The following is a 15,662-nucleotide window of genomic DNA, read 5'->3' as shown; positions in this document are numbered from 1 at the left end:
GGTGCGACGACTGAACCGGATCTCGGAAGTGCTTTCGTCGGTTCTTCGTGGGCTAGGCGTCGGACTTGCACTGTGGGCCCTCGGAGGGGTACGCGGCAGGGGCATGCGGTACCCCGCAACTCCACCAAAATGTCACGGGTGGTGACCAAAAAAAAATAAATACACAGAAAGAAATAAACGTTTAATGTGGCGAACTTGTGCCAAAAAAATAAAGAAGGAAACAGAAGAAAGCGGAGCGTCGCGGGCGTCGAAGTCGGCGTGTCAGCAGAATCGAGCGCTAGGGCGAGACTGACTCGACAAGGTCGCGGGCGGCCTCTTATCTAGAGTGCGCCGCTATCTCGAAGATTCGGAGAAAGCGGTTCGAGCGTCGCGTGATCGGGGCGAGAATGAACACGCACTTTCTAGAAAACAAAAGCAGGGATAAATGAAAGAAGTTACGTGCGGTACATGAATAAACGGGAACTTTCTGGAGGACCCTGACCGAGCGTTGCTTTCTCAGCCTTGCGCGCGGCAATATAGTCTGAACTGGCTTCCATGCTTACAGTCATTCATTTTCATCAGACGCGACTGACTTCATAAACTTGTGTAACGATTTCAGCTTCAGTCAATTGATGACTCTTCCTACTAGAATTACCCATACAACAGCCAACATACTGGATCTAATTTTAACAACGTCATCTTCTTTAATATCTTCAATTAGCACCATGCAGGGCATAAGTGTTCATTCATTAATACATTTTGTCATCGATGTTCCTGTTAGAAATGCTCCAAAGATTCAGAAAAACATACGCGACTATGCTAAAGGTAACTTCGAGGCCATTAACAATGAACTTTCTCTTTTTTTTTTTGATGATTACTTGCCGCTCTTTTCGGAACGCTCAATTCAGGAAAATTGGGAGTTATTTAAAATGCAGGTTGTGCATCTTACTAGTACATATATACCTTTGCGCAATATTTCCATTATCCCGCAATCACCATGGTTTAACAACACATTAAAAAGGCTTTCTAACAAGAAAAAAAAATTTCGAGCAGCTAAATTTTCAAATGTTGATTCTAAATGGTCTGCACACCATATTGCTGCCAATAATTATAAAAGTGCTTTTGAAAATGCGAAGGCTACTTATTTTAATGTAACTCTACCATCACTTTTAAGAAGCAACGCAAAGCAGTTTTGGAATGTAATTAGTCGAAATGAAAAATCGTCATTATCATTGTTTAGTTCTTCTGGAAATGCTGTGCCTTTTAGTGAGTGTGCCCTTGTTTTGAACTCCGCCTTTGACGCTTCATTTTCAGACGTTAACGTGTCATCTTTACCTCCATTTCAACATACTGGATTTGTTCCTATGTACCCGATCGCTATTGATGCTTGTGGAATTGTTAAAGTAATCGATAATGTAAAAATATCGTGTTCTACGGGAGTAGATGCTATTAATTCAAAATTCCTAAAAAGTACCAAAGAATATTCTTCTATAATACTTTCTAAACTATTTAATCAGTGTCTTAATTGTAGGTGTTTGCCGGACGACTGGAAGGTGGGAAAGGTGGTGCCGATACACAAAACGGGTGATCAACATTCTCCTTCTAATTACCGCCCCATATCACTAACAAGCATCCCATGCAAAATTCTTGAGCACGTCATTTTTTCACATTTAGTAAGCTTCTTGGAGTCTAACAACTTCTTTTCTCCCGCCCAACACGGTTTTCGTAAGTCATTTTCGTGTGAAACCCAGCTACTAACCTTCACCTAACGACCTTCACCTTATTCTTGATCGAAGTTCCCAAGCTGACTGCATATTCCTCGATTTCGCTAAAGCATTTGATAAGGTATCACATAGTCTACTACTTCATGAACTAAGCATACTCAGTATTGATTCCGGTACATTATCTTGGATTCACGCCTTCCTAACTAACCGGTCTCAGTTTGTATTTGCGGATGACACGTCTTCTCCTTCAGTTTCTGTGACATCCGGGGTGCCGCAGGAGTCTGTACTGGGTCCTCTTCTTTTCCTTATATATGTCAATGACTTACCCTCCTGTGTTTCATCTTCAATTAGCTTGTTTGCTGACGACTCTGTTATATATCGTGAAGTGACTAACAAATCCGATGTTTCTTCTCTTCAGTGTGACCTTGACCGTGTATCTGAATGGTGTGACTTATGCGTATGCAGCTGAACACTAACAAATGTAAGGTAATGAGGGTTTCTCGGCTTCACAGTGATGTCTCTTGTTATTACCCGAACCACACTCCTTTACAACAAGTAACAACCTACAAATATTTGGGAGTTCATATTTCATTCAATCTGTCCTGGAAAACTCATATTCAATACGTAACAAGTAACGCCAATCGTATGCTGGGTTTCATAAAACGAAATTTTTCAGCAGCCCCCTTATCACTTAAACTACTTCTTTACAAAACGCTTGTTCGCACCAAACTAGAATATGCCTCTTCAATTTGGGACCCCGGTACTGACGTATTAACATCTGCAGTTCAAGCAATTCAAAATAGATCCGCCCGATTCATACTTACTAATTACCACCGCACTGCCAGCGTAACATCCATGAAATCAAGTTTGAACCTGCCTAATCTTGCATCGCGTAAAGAAGTTTTCCGTTTGTGCCTGTTTCACAAAAATCTACCACAAGCATACTTTGCGTGGCAAGTTATTAGCATCTCCTTTTTACATATCACAGCGTCTTGATCACCGACACAAGATGGGCGTACCTTCATGTAACACAACTACTTTTCACAATTCATTCATACCCCAAACTACAGTGTTGTGGAACCACCTTCCAGCGTCTGTGGTATCAATATCTGACAGCTTTGCTTTCAAAAATTGCCTTAACAATGTTCACATTTCAGCGTTTAACGAATATGTACATATTGTTTTGCATTACTAGGTTGTTATTTATTGTATGTTGTTGAATTCTATTGATGTAAACCGCTCCCCTTTGTAATGCCTTCGGGCCCTGAGGGAACTTTTAAATAAATAAATAAATAAATAAATAGAACCATGCTCTTTGGCGGCTTGTGACGTGGTCGGCCCTTTGCCGAGGAGCCCCAAAGGACACCAATATTTGTTGGTTGTCACGGATCACTTCACCAAATGGGTAGAACTTTTCCCACTTTCCCACTACGGAAGCTGACAGCCCGAGCGATCATGGAGAAGCTCATGGAGGTATTCACCCGATGCGGGTTCCCGGAAGCTCTCCTAACAGATCGAGCAAGCTACTTCGTCGGGAAGGTATTTGCGGACGCTAGCAAAGCCCTGGGCATCAAGCACAAAACAACCTCACCCTACCACCCACAGGCGAACATCACGGAGCGATGTAACAGAAACATCAAACCTATGCTGGCAGTATTTTCTGAAAAGCACCGCGACTGGGACGCATACATTCCTGAAATTGGGTTTGTTCTCCGTTCCACTGTCAATCGTTCGACAGGCTTCACCCCCGTTTTCCTCACATTCGGAAGAGACTTGGCGAATCCCATGGACCGTGTCCTAAGGGCGAACGCCGGGGCAAACGACGCGCAGTCGACACAGACTGAACACGCGCACTCGCTACAAACTCGGATGACGGAAGCCTTCTCGGATGCCCGTCGCAATCTCGGGGTAGCGCGAGCTAAACAAAAGGCTCAGTACGATCGCTCTCGCCGAGATCTCCGCTACAAAGTAGGCAATCTCGTGCTCAGACGAAACCATGTTTTGAGCGATGCCAACAAAGGCTTTTCTGCTTCGCTGGCACCAAAGTGGCTGGGCCCGGAAGAAGTGCGAGAAATACTTTCACCGCTCGTGTACAAGCTGACTGACCAAGAGCCACGAAAAGTCGGAGGGCCAGTGCATATTTTCGATCTCAAACGCTACCACAGAAGGGAAAACGAGGAGCAAAACCCAAAGCCACTCTTGCGCAAGAATGCACGCGCAACGCGAGACGACGCCAAAAACGAGGCGCCCCGCTACAGTCTGCGAACTCGGAGAAACTAAAATCCGGAGTTTTCGCAAAGGTAGCCCCAATAAGTGGCGAAATGTGACACTAAGGGAAGTGCAAGGGCAAAGAATGCACCAGCTGCCTTCGCGAACGCGTCAGCCACCAGTGTTGGCAAGCCGTGACCTAAATACAAGGTCACATCAACGTTCGCTCCCGGATCGTCCCGTACGGGGATTTTCCTACATACGGCATCCCAGGGAAAGGGTAGGCATAACGCCCATTGGTCAGTTACTGCCGCCCAGGCTCACGTGTGTCACTACGTCACCGTAGGGGCACGGCGAGAGCAGTCGTCACAAGCGGTCAGAGACAGTGATGTCATTCTGCCGCAGTACGCCTCCACAGTAACATCCACGAAGAGGATCCACAGCCAGGACGGTGCTTCGGGCCGTTCGGGAGCTGCTGTCAGCCTGTTTCCTGGCTTCGGGGTTTTCGACGGCGTTCTTGGTCCACGGGTGCGGGCGGTTCCTCGAGCGGCCCCGCGACGCCAGCGGACCAGGGGACCGAACCAGCGACCCGACGGCTACGCGCGCCGCCAGGACCGACACACTCTAAGAAAAAAGGGAGGAGAAAGGTAGCAAAAGCGACTGTTCCTCCTTGTTGCGGACAAGTTGCCCAGAGAAGGGAGGAACAGCAGTTCGGATGAAAGGAGGAGGGCGAGTTCCTCCTTGTTCAGTTGGCGCAGGGGTAGAACATCGCGCTACTGACCAAGTGGTCAACAGTTCGATCCCCAGAAAAGTGGTTTTTTTTTTTGTGTTTTTTTTTTTGTAAAGTTTTTTTTTGTGTTTTTTTTGTTTACCAAGACACACATAAACAAACCCAGACCGATGAAAGGAAAATTAAAGTCCTTATTATTCTCCGAGACGTTTTCCTCCTCCTGGCAGACCGGAGAAAGCTTTCGCCCTCCCGACCCATCTTCTTTCGGTTTCGTTTTTCGAGCACATCGCGCACGTTGTTTAATAAATTAATGTTGAGTTGATTGAGCTTCAGCGGCAGCGAAGGCCGCCTGTAATTCCGTCTTCTAGTCCAAACGTGCAGAACATTTCGGTTGCATTGACGTTTTTACCACTAATTTTATCAAACGAGCTAACGAAGCCGCTAGAAACAGCGAAGTTCCGGAGCAGTGCCAGCAGCGCTACATACACTGGGTAAGACGGCCGTCTCCAATTTGCGGAACACACGCGGAACTACAGCCACTACAGCAGCGAAACCACGAGGAACTGTGTCGACGTTTTCGACGTTATGGAAATCGCGGGAACTGCGTCCAAGGAAGGCAGGTTTTCCTGCCGGCTGCCTGGGTGCCTTCCGTGCTGAGTTCGGTTCCGTTGTCCCGTGCCGAGTGCCAACCGGCGTTCAACGTGATTCTTCTGCGTGTCAGCAACATCGTCAACGTGGTTCTGTATTTCTTCGTGTCAGCGACATCGTGATGGCAGTGTTGTGGGTTGTGAACAGAAGACTGGAATTATCGCCGATGTGACCGTGTGTTCGCGTATCAGTGGTGTAACAACAAGATGAGATGACGTAAACTGTCGGGCATTGATGCCGCTGGTCGGACCGTTATCGGAGGGGCCGGGGTGTCGCAGGGTGACATACCGCTTTACATTAAAGAGTTTAAAACCACTTGAGGGATTAGGTGCAGTCGATCGACGTGTGGATAGTCATGTTGGAACGCTGGTCTGAACGGTAAGCAATGTGACTGTCGGTCCCCGAGAGCGATTGCGCTCTGGGGAAAAGACAACACTACGAAAGTATGACGGAAAGTACGTATATTTATAATGGAAGTTTAGCATAAAAAAAAAAAGACAGGCAACATCGAAAAAAAAAAAAACGCTATCCTTTATTTTACTGTTTAAATATATTACGGTTCCTGTAGAAACTGCCCTCTAAGTGGCGCGCTGGGATGAGCGCTAGAAGTTTTCGAGCTCGCAACGGCGCAGCCGGCGCAGCTCCGTACACTTAACAGTTGTCGCAAGTCGCGGCTTTGACTGCATTCAAGTTGATCGAAAAGCGATTTCTGTGCCCGTGAAGCATCACTTCCAGCTGAGTGAATATCCGCTCTACAGAGATTAATTAAGACGGCAATTGCAGCTTTGCGCGAACAGCACAAATAGAAAAAACGAACACTACAATATAAATACTGGCTACGAAGGGCCATGCGGGAAAACAAACTCACGGCTTGGAACCACATTGGAGCGGCTCGATTTATTGGCTTTCAAATAATTATGGCATGATCGAGCGTCTTCTTTTTAATAAGAGATTCATCCCCTGAGCCATTAAAAATAGCCTCAGATGTATGACATTGCTGGAAAAAAATGAACATGTTCGGAATATTTTTTTTTGCTTAGGGAGTCACCGAAAAATTCCGTACGTTCAAAATGACCACTATAAAAGACGTAAACGCAGGGCTCGGTAGTAGTGATCGGGGTAGTGTGCTGTTGTATTGATGTTTGTATGTGCGATGCCTGTATATGCGTTCAATATATGTTGACCTGATGTTTGTAGTGTGCGCAACGTGTCTACATGTATTAGAGATTCCGAAGAAAAGGAAACGCAATTGTGGCGTAAGAAAATAAAAATATTTTTTTTTGTAAAACATGAATTGGGCGGTACCTAGCGCCACCTAGCCTAGCTACGTGCGATTACTCTGCTTGACCCTGCCATCTGGTGGCAAGCGATTTAACATCCTTTTACGCTACGCGGCTACGCCATAATTTCGTGTTACCGTGCTGAGATAAGCCAAGAGGTTGCTTCGGATTTGCTTTTTCTTTTAGAGCGGCTTTTGGTTTTGCGGGCGAATGATTTTCACTCCTCCGTGATGTGCGGTTGACGCAACGGTTGACGAAGGAATTGTGGCTCGAGGAATAGCAAAGGTAGGACATAAAGTGCGCGAACTGAGTGCCGGTTGTCTCCGTTGAACATCGCAGTGCTGACGATGAGAAGACTGAGTGACTGCATGCTTTCGAAACGTAAGTTTCTTTACCTGCAGGGGTAAAGAAACTTCGGAAATAAATACAGTTCACGGAAAGCTCGTGTTACGTTTTTATTTCCTGCTCCTCTCGCTTCGTGCAATAGACTTAGTGTTCTCGTTAAGCCTTACCGAGCTCGATTTGCTCGATTTGTGGCCGCCATAATGAGATGCAGTCGACGGAGGAACTTTTCCTCCCCTGCTTAAGGGACGAAAGTTTCTCCCTTTCTGAAGGAACATATGTGTCAAGAGCGTTCCTCCCTTTAGGGAGGACTATACTGACCCTTTTTTCTAAGAGTGCAGCTGCGCGGGGTCCTGCCCGCCCTTCGACTTCGGAACCCGCGCGGCGACGGACAACGCTCTGTCCAGGAGCCGGCTGTTCCCGTCCAAGGGGCCCCACAAACCACCTTCACCACGTGCTGGCTATTCCTCGAGCAGCCCCGCGACGCCAGCGGACCAGGGGACGGAACCAGCGACCCGTCGGCTACGCGCGCCGCCTGGACTCACAGCTGTGCGGGGTCCTGCCCGCCCTTCGACTTCGGGACCCGCACGGCGACGGACAACACTCTGTCCAAAGGCCGGCTGTTCCCGTCCAAAGGCCCCACGAGCCACCTTCACCACGGTGAGCGAACGCCGGGAACGTCGCAGAACGTATTTGTGAACCCCGGCATGTGGGGGTAGGCACCGGACGCGGTACGTTTTTTTTTAGTTCTTTTTGTTTTTAAGAGCCGGTAGGACATTTTTTTTTCTAGTCCTACCTAAGCCTTAAGAAGGGGCGAGTGTGGGAACCATGGGCTTCCCTCTATCCCAACCTAGGCCTAGCTTCAACCAGGCCGTGGGAGTCGTCGTCACCAATGGCGTCGGGCTCCCGGATACAAGGAACCACGAGGCCGAATTCCCCGAAGGGGCCGGTTCTCCCTTGCCCACTTTGGGTGAACGCGCCATCGGCACACCCGTGGGAGTGATTATGGACGCGTCCCGTTTTCGAGTGACCTTCTACCGGCCTCACTGGGCGCGTCTATTTCCCGCAGGCTACATAAGCCGGCCACCCACTTGTGGCCGGGGTCTTCCGGCTCAGCAACACTTCCTTTGATTTCCTTGCTCTCAAGACTCTGACTGACTGACTGTGGCCGGGGCTCTTGGTTAGGGGGGGCTACGCTCGACGGAGCATTCATCGTTATTTTCCTGCTCCCCCTTTTCCGTGATCCTGCCAGTTACGGCACCGCGGACCCTTCTCCTGGTGATCCTGTCAATTAAGGCTGCGCCTACCTTATTTCTCTTTTGTTCCGCCTACGGGCGCAAAGCGTGTGCCGTAAGGCCAATAAACACGTTCTATGGTATCCCTGTGTTTGGTGTGGTCTCCCGTCCCCCGGAGCCTAACGGCAGTCAATGGACGGACCCGGCCGTAGCCGCCATAGCAGTGAACTACGGAGTTGGTGTTGCCTTATAGCGATCAGCAAGGTAAGTCGAAACCCACTTTATTGCAACCGACGACTTACGGAGTGGGTATTTGCCTCACTGAGGACTTTAGGGTAAACTAGAATCCCACAACCTCTACAGCAGACTGGAGGCACATACCTTGAAGAAGACGTTGAAGCTTTCGTCTGTTCCTTGAACAAAGCTATCCCAGTCAAGGACCATTGCCTACAATGGCTAAAAGAAAGCCAAGAAATGGACGCAGTCTCTAACCAGCTACGAAAACCAAGCTCGAAGGAGTGGCCATCCAGGAGAAACTTGTCACAAGACCTGCAACCTTTCTTTGAGCACCGACACCAGCTCACCGTAGAAGATGACTTGCTCCTCTATGCAGCCCGTGTCGTCGTTCCTGTCTCGTGCAGACAAGAGATTATGCACCTCCTTCACGAAGGCCACTTCGGCATCACGAAAACACAAGCAAGAGCAAAGGACTGTGTCCGGTGGCCAACAATAGCAGCAGAGATAACTGCCACAGTAAAGCAATGCATCGAATGCATCAAAACCACGTGCAATCATAAGATGTCGCTTCAAAGCACGGAATTTCCTGACCGACCATGGCAGCGCGTTGCAATGGATCTTTTCTGCTTAAACAGCCACTGGTGGTTGGTCGATCATGACAGATTACTTCTCAAGGTACCCCGAGATAGCACGACTTGAGAAACTTACATCGCTTACAGTCATTAACCACTGCAAATCAATCTTTGCTCGCCACGGCATTCCCGAGGTGGTAGTGTCCGACAATGGACCTCAGTTCTTGTCATCTAACTTCGCTAGATTTTCTCCACAATACGGGTTCAAACATACCAACTCAAGCCCATATTATCCCCAAAGTAATTTACTTGAGGAAGCGGCCTTGAAATACATCAATAAATCAGTGGAAAAAACTAAAGACCCGTACTTGACCCTCTTCTCTTACAGGTCGACTCCGCTGAAGAACGGGTACAACCCCGCTGAACTATACACTCTAAGAAAAAATGGAGGAGAAAGGTAGCAACTGCGGGTATTCCTCCCTTCTACTGACGCGCCCCCAAGCGGACTCGAGAAGAAGGGAGGGACGAAACGGTTTTCTCCTTCGCCAGGCAGATGGGAGAAAGCTTTTGCCCTCCCGACTCATCTTCTTTCGGTTTCGTCTTTCGAGCGCGGCGCGCACGTTGTTTAATAAATGTTGTTGAGTTGATTGAGCTTCAGCAGCAGCGAAGGCCGCCTGTAATTCTAGTCCAAACGTGCAGAACATTTCGGTTGCATTGACTTTTTATCACTAATTTTATGAAACGAGCAAACGAAGCCGCTAGAAACGGCGAAGTTCCGGAGCAGTGCCAGCAGCGCTACACTCTAAACAAAAGGGTAGTCGTAGGGGTAGTCAGAAGCCGTCGCAGATATCGCTACCCCCCTTAGTATTGCTAACGACCCCATGCGTAGTCACGCGGCATGAAATCAACAGGTAGTCACAGTGAGCACCCCCAAAAGCAACATGGCGGCACACAAGCGACACTGGAGCAATACGAGTAAGGCCTAACAAGTTGGACTGCTTTTTGCTAAAATACGATTCTCAAGTGCGCATGCCCGTTCGCTGCCTTCCGTGCGCACTAAAACACTCCAAAACGCGCCTCGAAGCACCGGCACCTATTAGGAGTAGGGGCGGCGATGTAAGGGGGGGCATTCGAGGGGGTTTGTCCGCAACTGCTTTCGCTCGGCGGGCTTCATTTACTTCGCGGCCAGAAAACATTCAAAGAAGGAATCGTATAGCGACAAATGAAATGATGTCTTTATTGAACAGAGAATCTGCTTGCTCTGCTTGCCGCAAGTGATCCGGCGTTTTCGGTTGACAGCGGCGAGGCGAGGCATCACCGATTCAAGCGGCGTCGGTTGCGATCGTTCAACGCTCCTGCTCACCTGTTAGCATTCGTTATCCACTTTCAAGTCCCTGGTAATCCCCACCGCGTCTGTGCACGCACTATTCACCGCACGGAACACCCTAAACTGGATATGGGACTGATCCACTGATCCCGCTGGGACGAGAGGCCGAGAACCGAACCCTTTGTGGCTGCTCCGTGGAGCTATGGAGCGCCTCCATGCTTTTCACTCAAATAAGTAGACACATAAACTCGCGACTCCTTCCTTGAATTGGGCGGCGACACGCGCCACCTAACGAACAGCACTCAAACTAAGAAAAAAGAAACCAACAGTCTTTGCTCTGAGCGCCTCGCCTGATATGCACGTACTACATGTTCCACACCACACTTCACACATACGCGACATGCAGACGCGATAGTATATTATACATGAACGCGGTCATAAACAGCACAAGATACAACATGAGATATTGATACTCTACATTCCTATATACACGGCTAGGTAGTCACAGTCTTCGGAGCAAGGAAATCAGAGGAAGTGTTGCTGAGCCGGAATATACACGACTAGTCGCCACCACCAGCTTATATGCTGCTGTATTTCTGTGACCGATTAGGATGGTGACCACTGTCATATTTTGCATAAATGCGAAAAGACTGTGCAAGATTTATCCGTATATATTATTTTCCTCTACTGCTCTTTGGAAAGCGCTCGTATCTTTTATGTAATCCATTGAAAAAGTGAACTGCAGCTTATAAATCAAATTGAATAGTCGCTACACGCCACGTTTTGATCAGTTTCGTTTTCTCGCTTGCCTACACTTCAAGTCTACAGAAGCCTGTTTAATTAATTGTATTAATTATGGAAACCAATTTCAGCTATCATAAGTTTCTGAACACGCTGATCCATTTTCTTTTCTCTTTTTACATATCCGAATGACTTCAGCGGCGGTTGAGTAAATGTTGAGTACACTGAGCGCGCGCAGGTGATTCTAGCGAAGCTCGTCCGCCGGTCCCCCCCGAAGCGTTGTTTCAGTTTTCTTCTTTTCGCAACAATTGTTTCTGCTCAAGCGTGTGTCTTTCAAATATGCGTTCTATGCGCTCGCGCTCGCGCCAAGAGGACAGTGTAGAATTGCCGTTTTCGGGCCCGTGCCTTCACCTACAGCGAACGCGAAATACGTATGCTAAATTATCTGAAGCCTGGTTCAGATAGGGTGCCTCAATGACCTTCTGTTTAGAGTGATGCCACCCTTTGTACTACCCGATGCCGACAGCACGCGCTCACGGGGAAAATGCAAAGAAATCGACGAAAACAAAATGTCGCCATAGCACAGTCAGCGCCAAAGACGCGTGCAGGGACACGCTCTTTCACGCGCTTCTGAAAAAAAAAAAAAAAAATAAACGTAAAAGTGGGAACAAAATAGCCAGATGTCTCCACCCTAAGCAAAACGCACATGAAGCACCCTAGGTTCAGACAGTTGCGTTTGACTGCGTTGCGGCAGCGAGAAACCAGGACATCCCTACTGCTTATATCGCGTGCCAAGACGATTCCTTGAATTGGATTCCACGCTTCATACGAAGCACAGATGTGCCGGTGAGTCGCTTTCGGTTCTCGACGCAACGCTGTCAAACGCATTCAAACTCAAGTGTCTGAACCGGCCTCGAGCATCAAAGAACGCAGAGAATATAGTTCTCTGCGCTGCACCTGCTGGCTTCTCCAGCAGTACTTTTTCTAAAAAAAAAGAAAAAGAAATTAAACCGAATAGCACGTGTATGTTTGCCAACGCCTTATTTTTGGAAATTCACTTGGAACCCTTTATATAGGTAAAAGGAACGCGTGTCGAAAGGCCTGAAATCCTAGCCCCCTTCAAAGTACTCCACCTTGGATGACACACACTTGTTTGAAGAATTTTTTATCGAGTATGCTCGATGAAATGTGCCAAATGAGCCAGTGAAGGCGAATGATATATCCCAAGACAGAGAAATACTCAAATACACAGGCATGATCCCAGATATCTGTGTACGTTCGTCCTGTGCGGCCTCAGTCGTGGTGTTCATTGCTTAATACTTCACTGCACTTGAAAGCAAAAAAATTGGCGTGCAAGTCCAGCGGAACCGAGGAGTCCATTTGCAACTGATCTGCACGCAGAACTGACCGATCACACCTTTAATGAGATTACGCTCTTTACTGAACCGCACAACAAAAGATGACAAGAGTATCTCGCCCGGCGAACATTCCAGTCAACTCTCGCCTGTGCGTAGCTTCCTGTGCTTTTCTAGAGATTTGGTTAAATTCCTCGAGCACGACGCCAGCTGCCAACTGTTTACTAACAGTACATGGTAAAACCCGCGACGGAACCAAAACGGACAACCGCGATACTTTTTATCTGCCTCGGGTTTTAGTAGGTGCCAACCAAGGTTGCCTGTACTCTTTGGCATGTTTGTTTTCTGCCAGTTTAGGCGAACTGAGCCACACGCCTGTTTCGACCGGTTCAAATTTGCATAAATAGTAACCAACGCAGAAAGAAAACAAGTTTCAAGTACTTTTTGAGATTTTTGAAGTGACTTTTACTATTGAACGGCTGCATGTACTTGAATGTTCAGTTCAAGAGTTTATAAGACGTGACTACCCCATGCTTGTCACTTGCCAACAGGGTGGTAACGCTCAATGGCTCGAGCCCAGTGGGAGGTTAAGTAAGCCTGTGTGGTAGTTACAGCCGTCAAAACGCATGATTACTAGGGGGGTGCTCACTTTTTCTTAGAGTGTACGTACTCTGGGTAAGATGGCCGTCTCCGGTTTGCGGGGTTTGATTGCGGAACTCACGCGGAACTATAGTAGCGGAACCACGCGAAACTGTGTCGACGTTTTCGACGTTATAAAAATAACAGGAACGGCGTCCAAGACAGGCAGTTTGTGCTGCCGGCTGTTTGGGTGCCTTCCGTGCTGCGTTCGGTTCTGTTTTCCGATGCCGAGTGCCAACGGGCGTTCAACGTGGTTCTGTATTTCTGCGCGTCAGCAACATAGCAGCAACATCGTGATGGCAGTGTTGTGCGTTGTGAACAGAAGACTGGAATTATCGCCGATGTGACCATGTGCTCGCGTATCAGTTGTGTAACAACAAGATAAGATGGCCTAAACTGTCGGGCATTGATGCCGCTGGTCGGGCCGTGTTCGGAGGTGGCGGGGTGTCGCAGATTGACATTTCACTTTACATTAAAAAAGTTTAAGACCGCTTGAGGGATTAGGTGCAATTGATCGACGTGCGGATAGTCATGTTGGAACGCTGGTCTGAACAGTAAACTCCTATCGTACAGTGGCCAATGTGACTGTCGGTTGTCTCTTCCCCGAGAGCGATTGCGTTCTGGGGAAAGGACTGAACAGTACGAAATTATGACGGAAAGTACGTATATTTACAGTGGAGTTTTAGCTTTAAAAAAGAAGAGTAGTTAAAATCGAAAAAAAGCTATCCTTTATTTTACTATTTAAATATACTACGGTTCCTGGAGAAAGTGCCCTCCAAGTGGCGCGCTAGGATGAGCGCTAGAAGTTTTTGAGCTCGTCACGGCGAAGCTCCGTACACTTAACACCTGCCGCAAGTCGCAGCTTTGACTGCATTCAAGTTGATCGAAAAGCGATTTCTCTGCCCCTGAAGCATCACTTCCAGCTGAGTGAATATTTGCCCTACAGAGATTAATTCAAGACGGCAATTACAGCCGTGCGCGAACAGCACAAACTGAAAAAAAAACACTACAAAAGAAATACAGGCTACGACTTGCCGTGCGGGGAAACAAACTCATGGCTTCGAACCGCATTGGAGCGGCTTGATTTATTGGCTTTCAAATATTTACGGCATGATCGAGCGTTTACTTTTTAATAAGAGATTCATCCCCTGAGCCATTCAAAATACTCTCAGAGGTATGGCAGTGCTGGAAAAAAATCAACATGCCGGGAATAGTTTTTGTTGCTCAGGCAGTCACCGAGAAATTCCGTACATTCAAAACGACCAGTACAAAAGACGGAAACGCAGAGCTCAATGTGTGAATAGTAGAGGTTCCCGAAGCGCAATAATAGCTTGAGTAAGTAAAAAAAGTTTTGTAGAACATGAATTGGGCGGTACCTAGCGCTACCTAGCCTAGCTACTCGTAATTACTCTGCTTGATCCTGCCATCTAATGGCAAGCGATTTAACCTTCGTTCACGCTACGTGATAAAAAGTGGTTTCGAGTTTGTTCTTTTGAAAGCGGCTTTTGGTTTCGCGGATCGGTTTGTCATTCCTCCGTGATGTGCGTTTGACGAAGGAATTGTGACTCGAGGAACAGCAAAGCTAAGACGTAAAGTGTGCGAAGTAACTGGGTATCGGTTGCTCCGTTTAACATCGCAGTGCTGACGACGAGAAGACTGAGTAACTGCTTTCGAAACGCAAGTTTCTGTACCTGCAGGGGGAATCTGACTTCGGAAATAAACAAAGTTCGCGGAAAGCTCGTGTTACGCTTTTATTTGCTGCTCCTCTCGTGCCGTACGAGAGACGTGGCGTCCCCGTTAAGCCTTATTGACCTCGATTTGCTCCATTTAGGGCCGCCATAATTAAATGCAGGCGACGAAGGAACTATTTGCTCCCCTGCTTCAAGGACGAAAGTTTCTCCTTTTCTAAAGGAACATAGGTTACAAGACCGTTCCTCCCCTTAGGGAGGACTATCGATACCCTTTGTTCTAAGAGTGTACTATGGGTCGACGTTTACGAACCAAGCTCCTTATTGTTCCCGAGATGCTCATGCCCCAGATGCTCGACAGGAGAAAACTTCGCGACTTTGATGAACTGTACCGGGAGCACCAGAATAAAGACTCAATCGACAGCATGGCGTATGCGCAATGCCTGAAGTCCTAAATGGAGATGAAGTTTGGATCACTGACATCAAGCAGAAAGGTACAGTGCAGAGACGAGCAAAGGAACCCAGGTCTTACTTCGTGGGCACTGACAACAGGGTTGTGTGACGTAACCGAACTTATCTAGTTCCTTTTCCTGCAAATGTCCGTAATGCGGAAGTTGTTGACACCAAAGATGCTCAAGAGCCACTTACAGAATGCGAAGGCAATCTTCATTCACACACGATAAGTGGCCGATGCGTCAAGGCTCCCCAGAGACCTTGACTTTTCTGTATCGGGGAGTTGTTGGATAGCGCTACACTGAGCAGCCGAGCTGGTAGAGCTCCGTCGCTCGTGCGCGTGAACTCGTGCCTTGCGCCCGTGCATTGAACGTACCCGCCTCTGAGCCGATCGCCTTATTAAACCTCTTGTCTTACCGTGCTATCGTGTCACCGTTCCTTAGCGCAACTTCCAACACGACTTGCAACAGAACTGACTCCTTCGTACTAAATCTGCCACGCCGT

The sequence above is a fragment of the Ixodes scapularis genome, unplaced genomic scaffold, assembly GCF_016920785.2.
Source record: "Ixodes scapularis isolate PalLabHiFi unplaced genomic scaffold, ASM1692078v2 PGA_scaffold3__209_contigs__length_174095766, whole genome shotgun sequence".
Taxonomy (NCBI): domain Eukaryota; kingdom Metazoa; phylum Arthropoda; class Arachnida; order Ixodida; family Ixodidae; genus Ixodes; species Ixodes scapularis.
The sequence above is the reverse complement of the archived record's forward strand: the minus strand, read 5'-3'. Positions refer to the sequence as shown.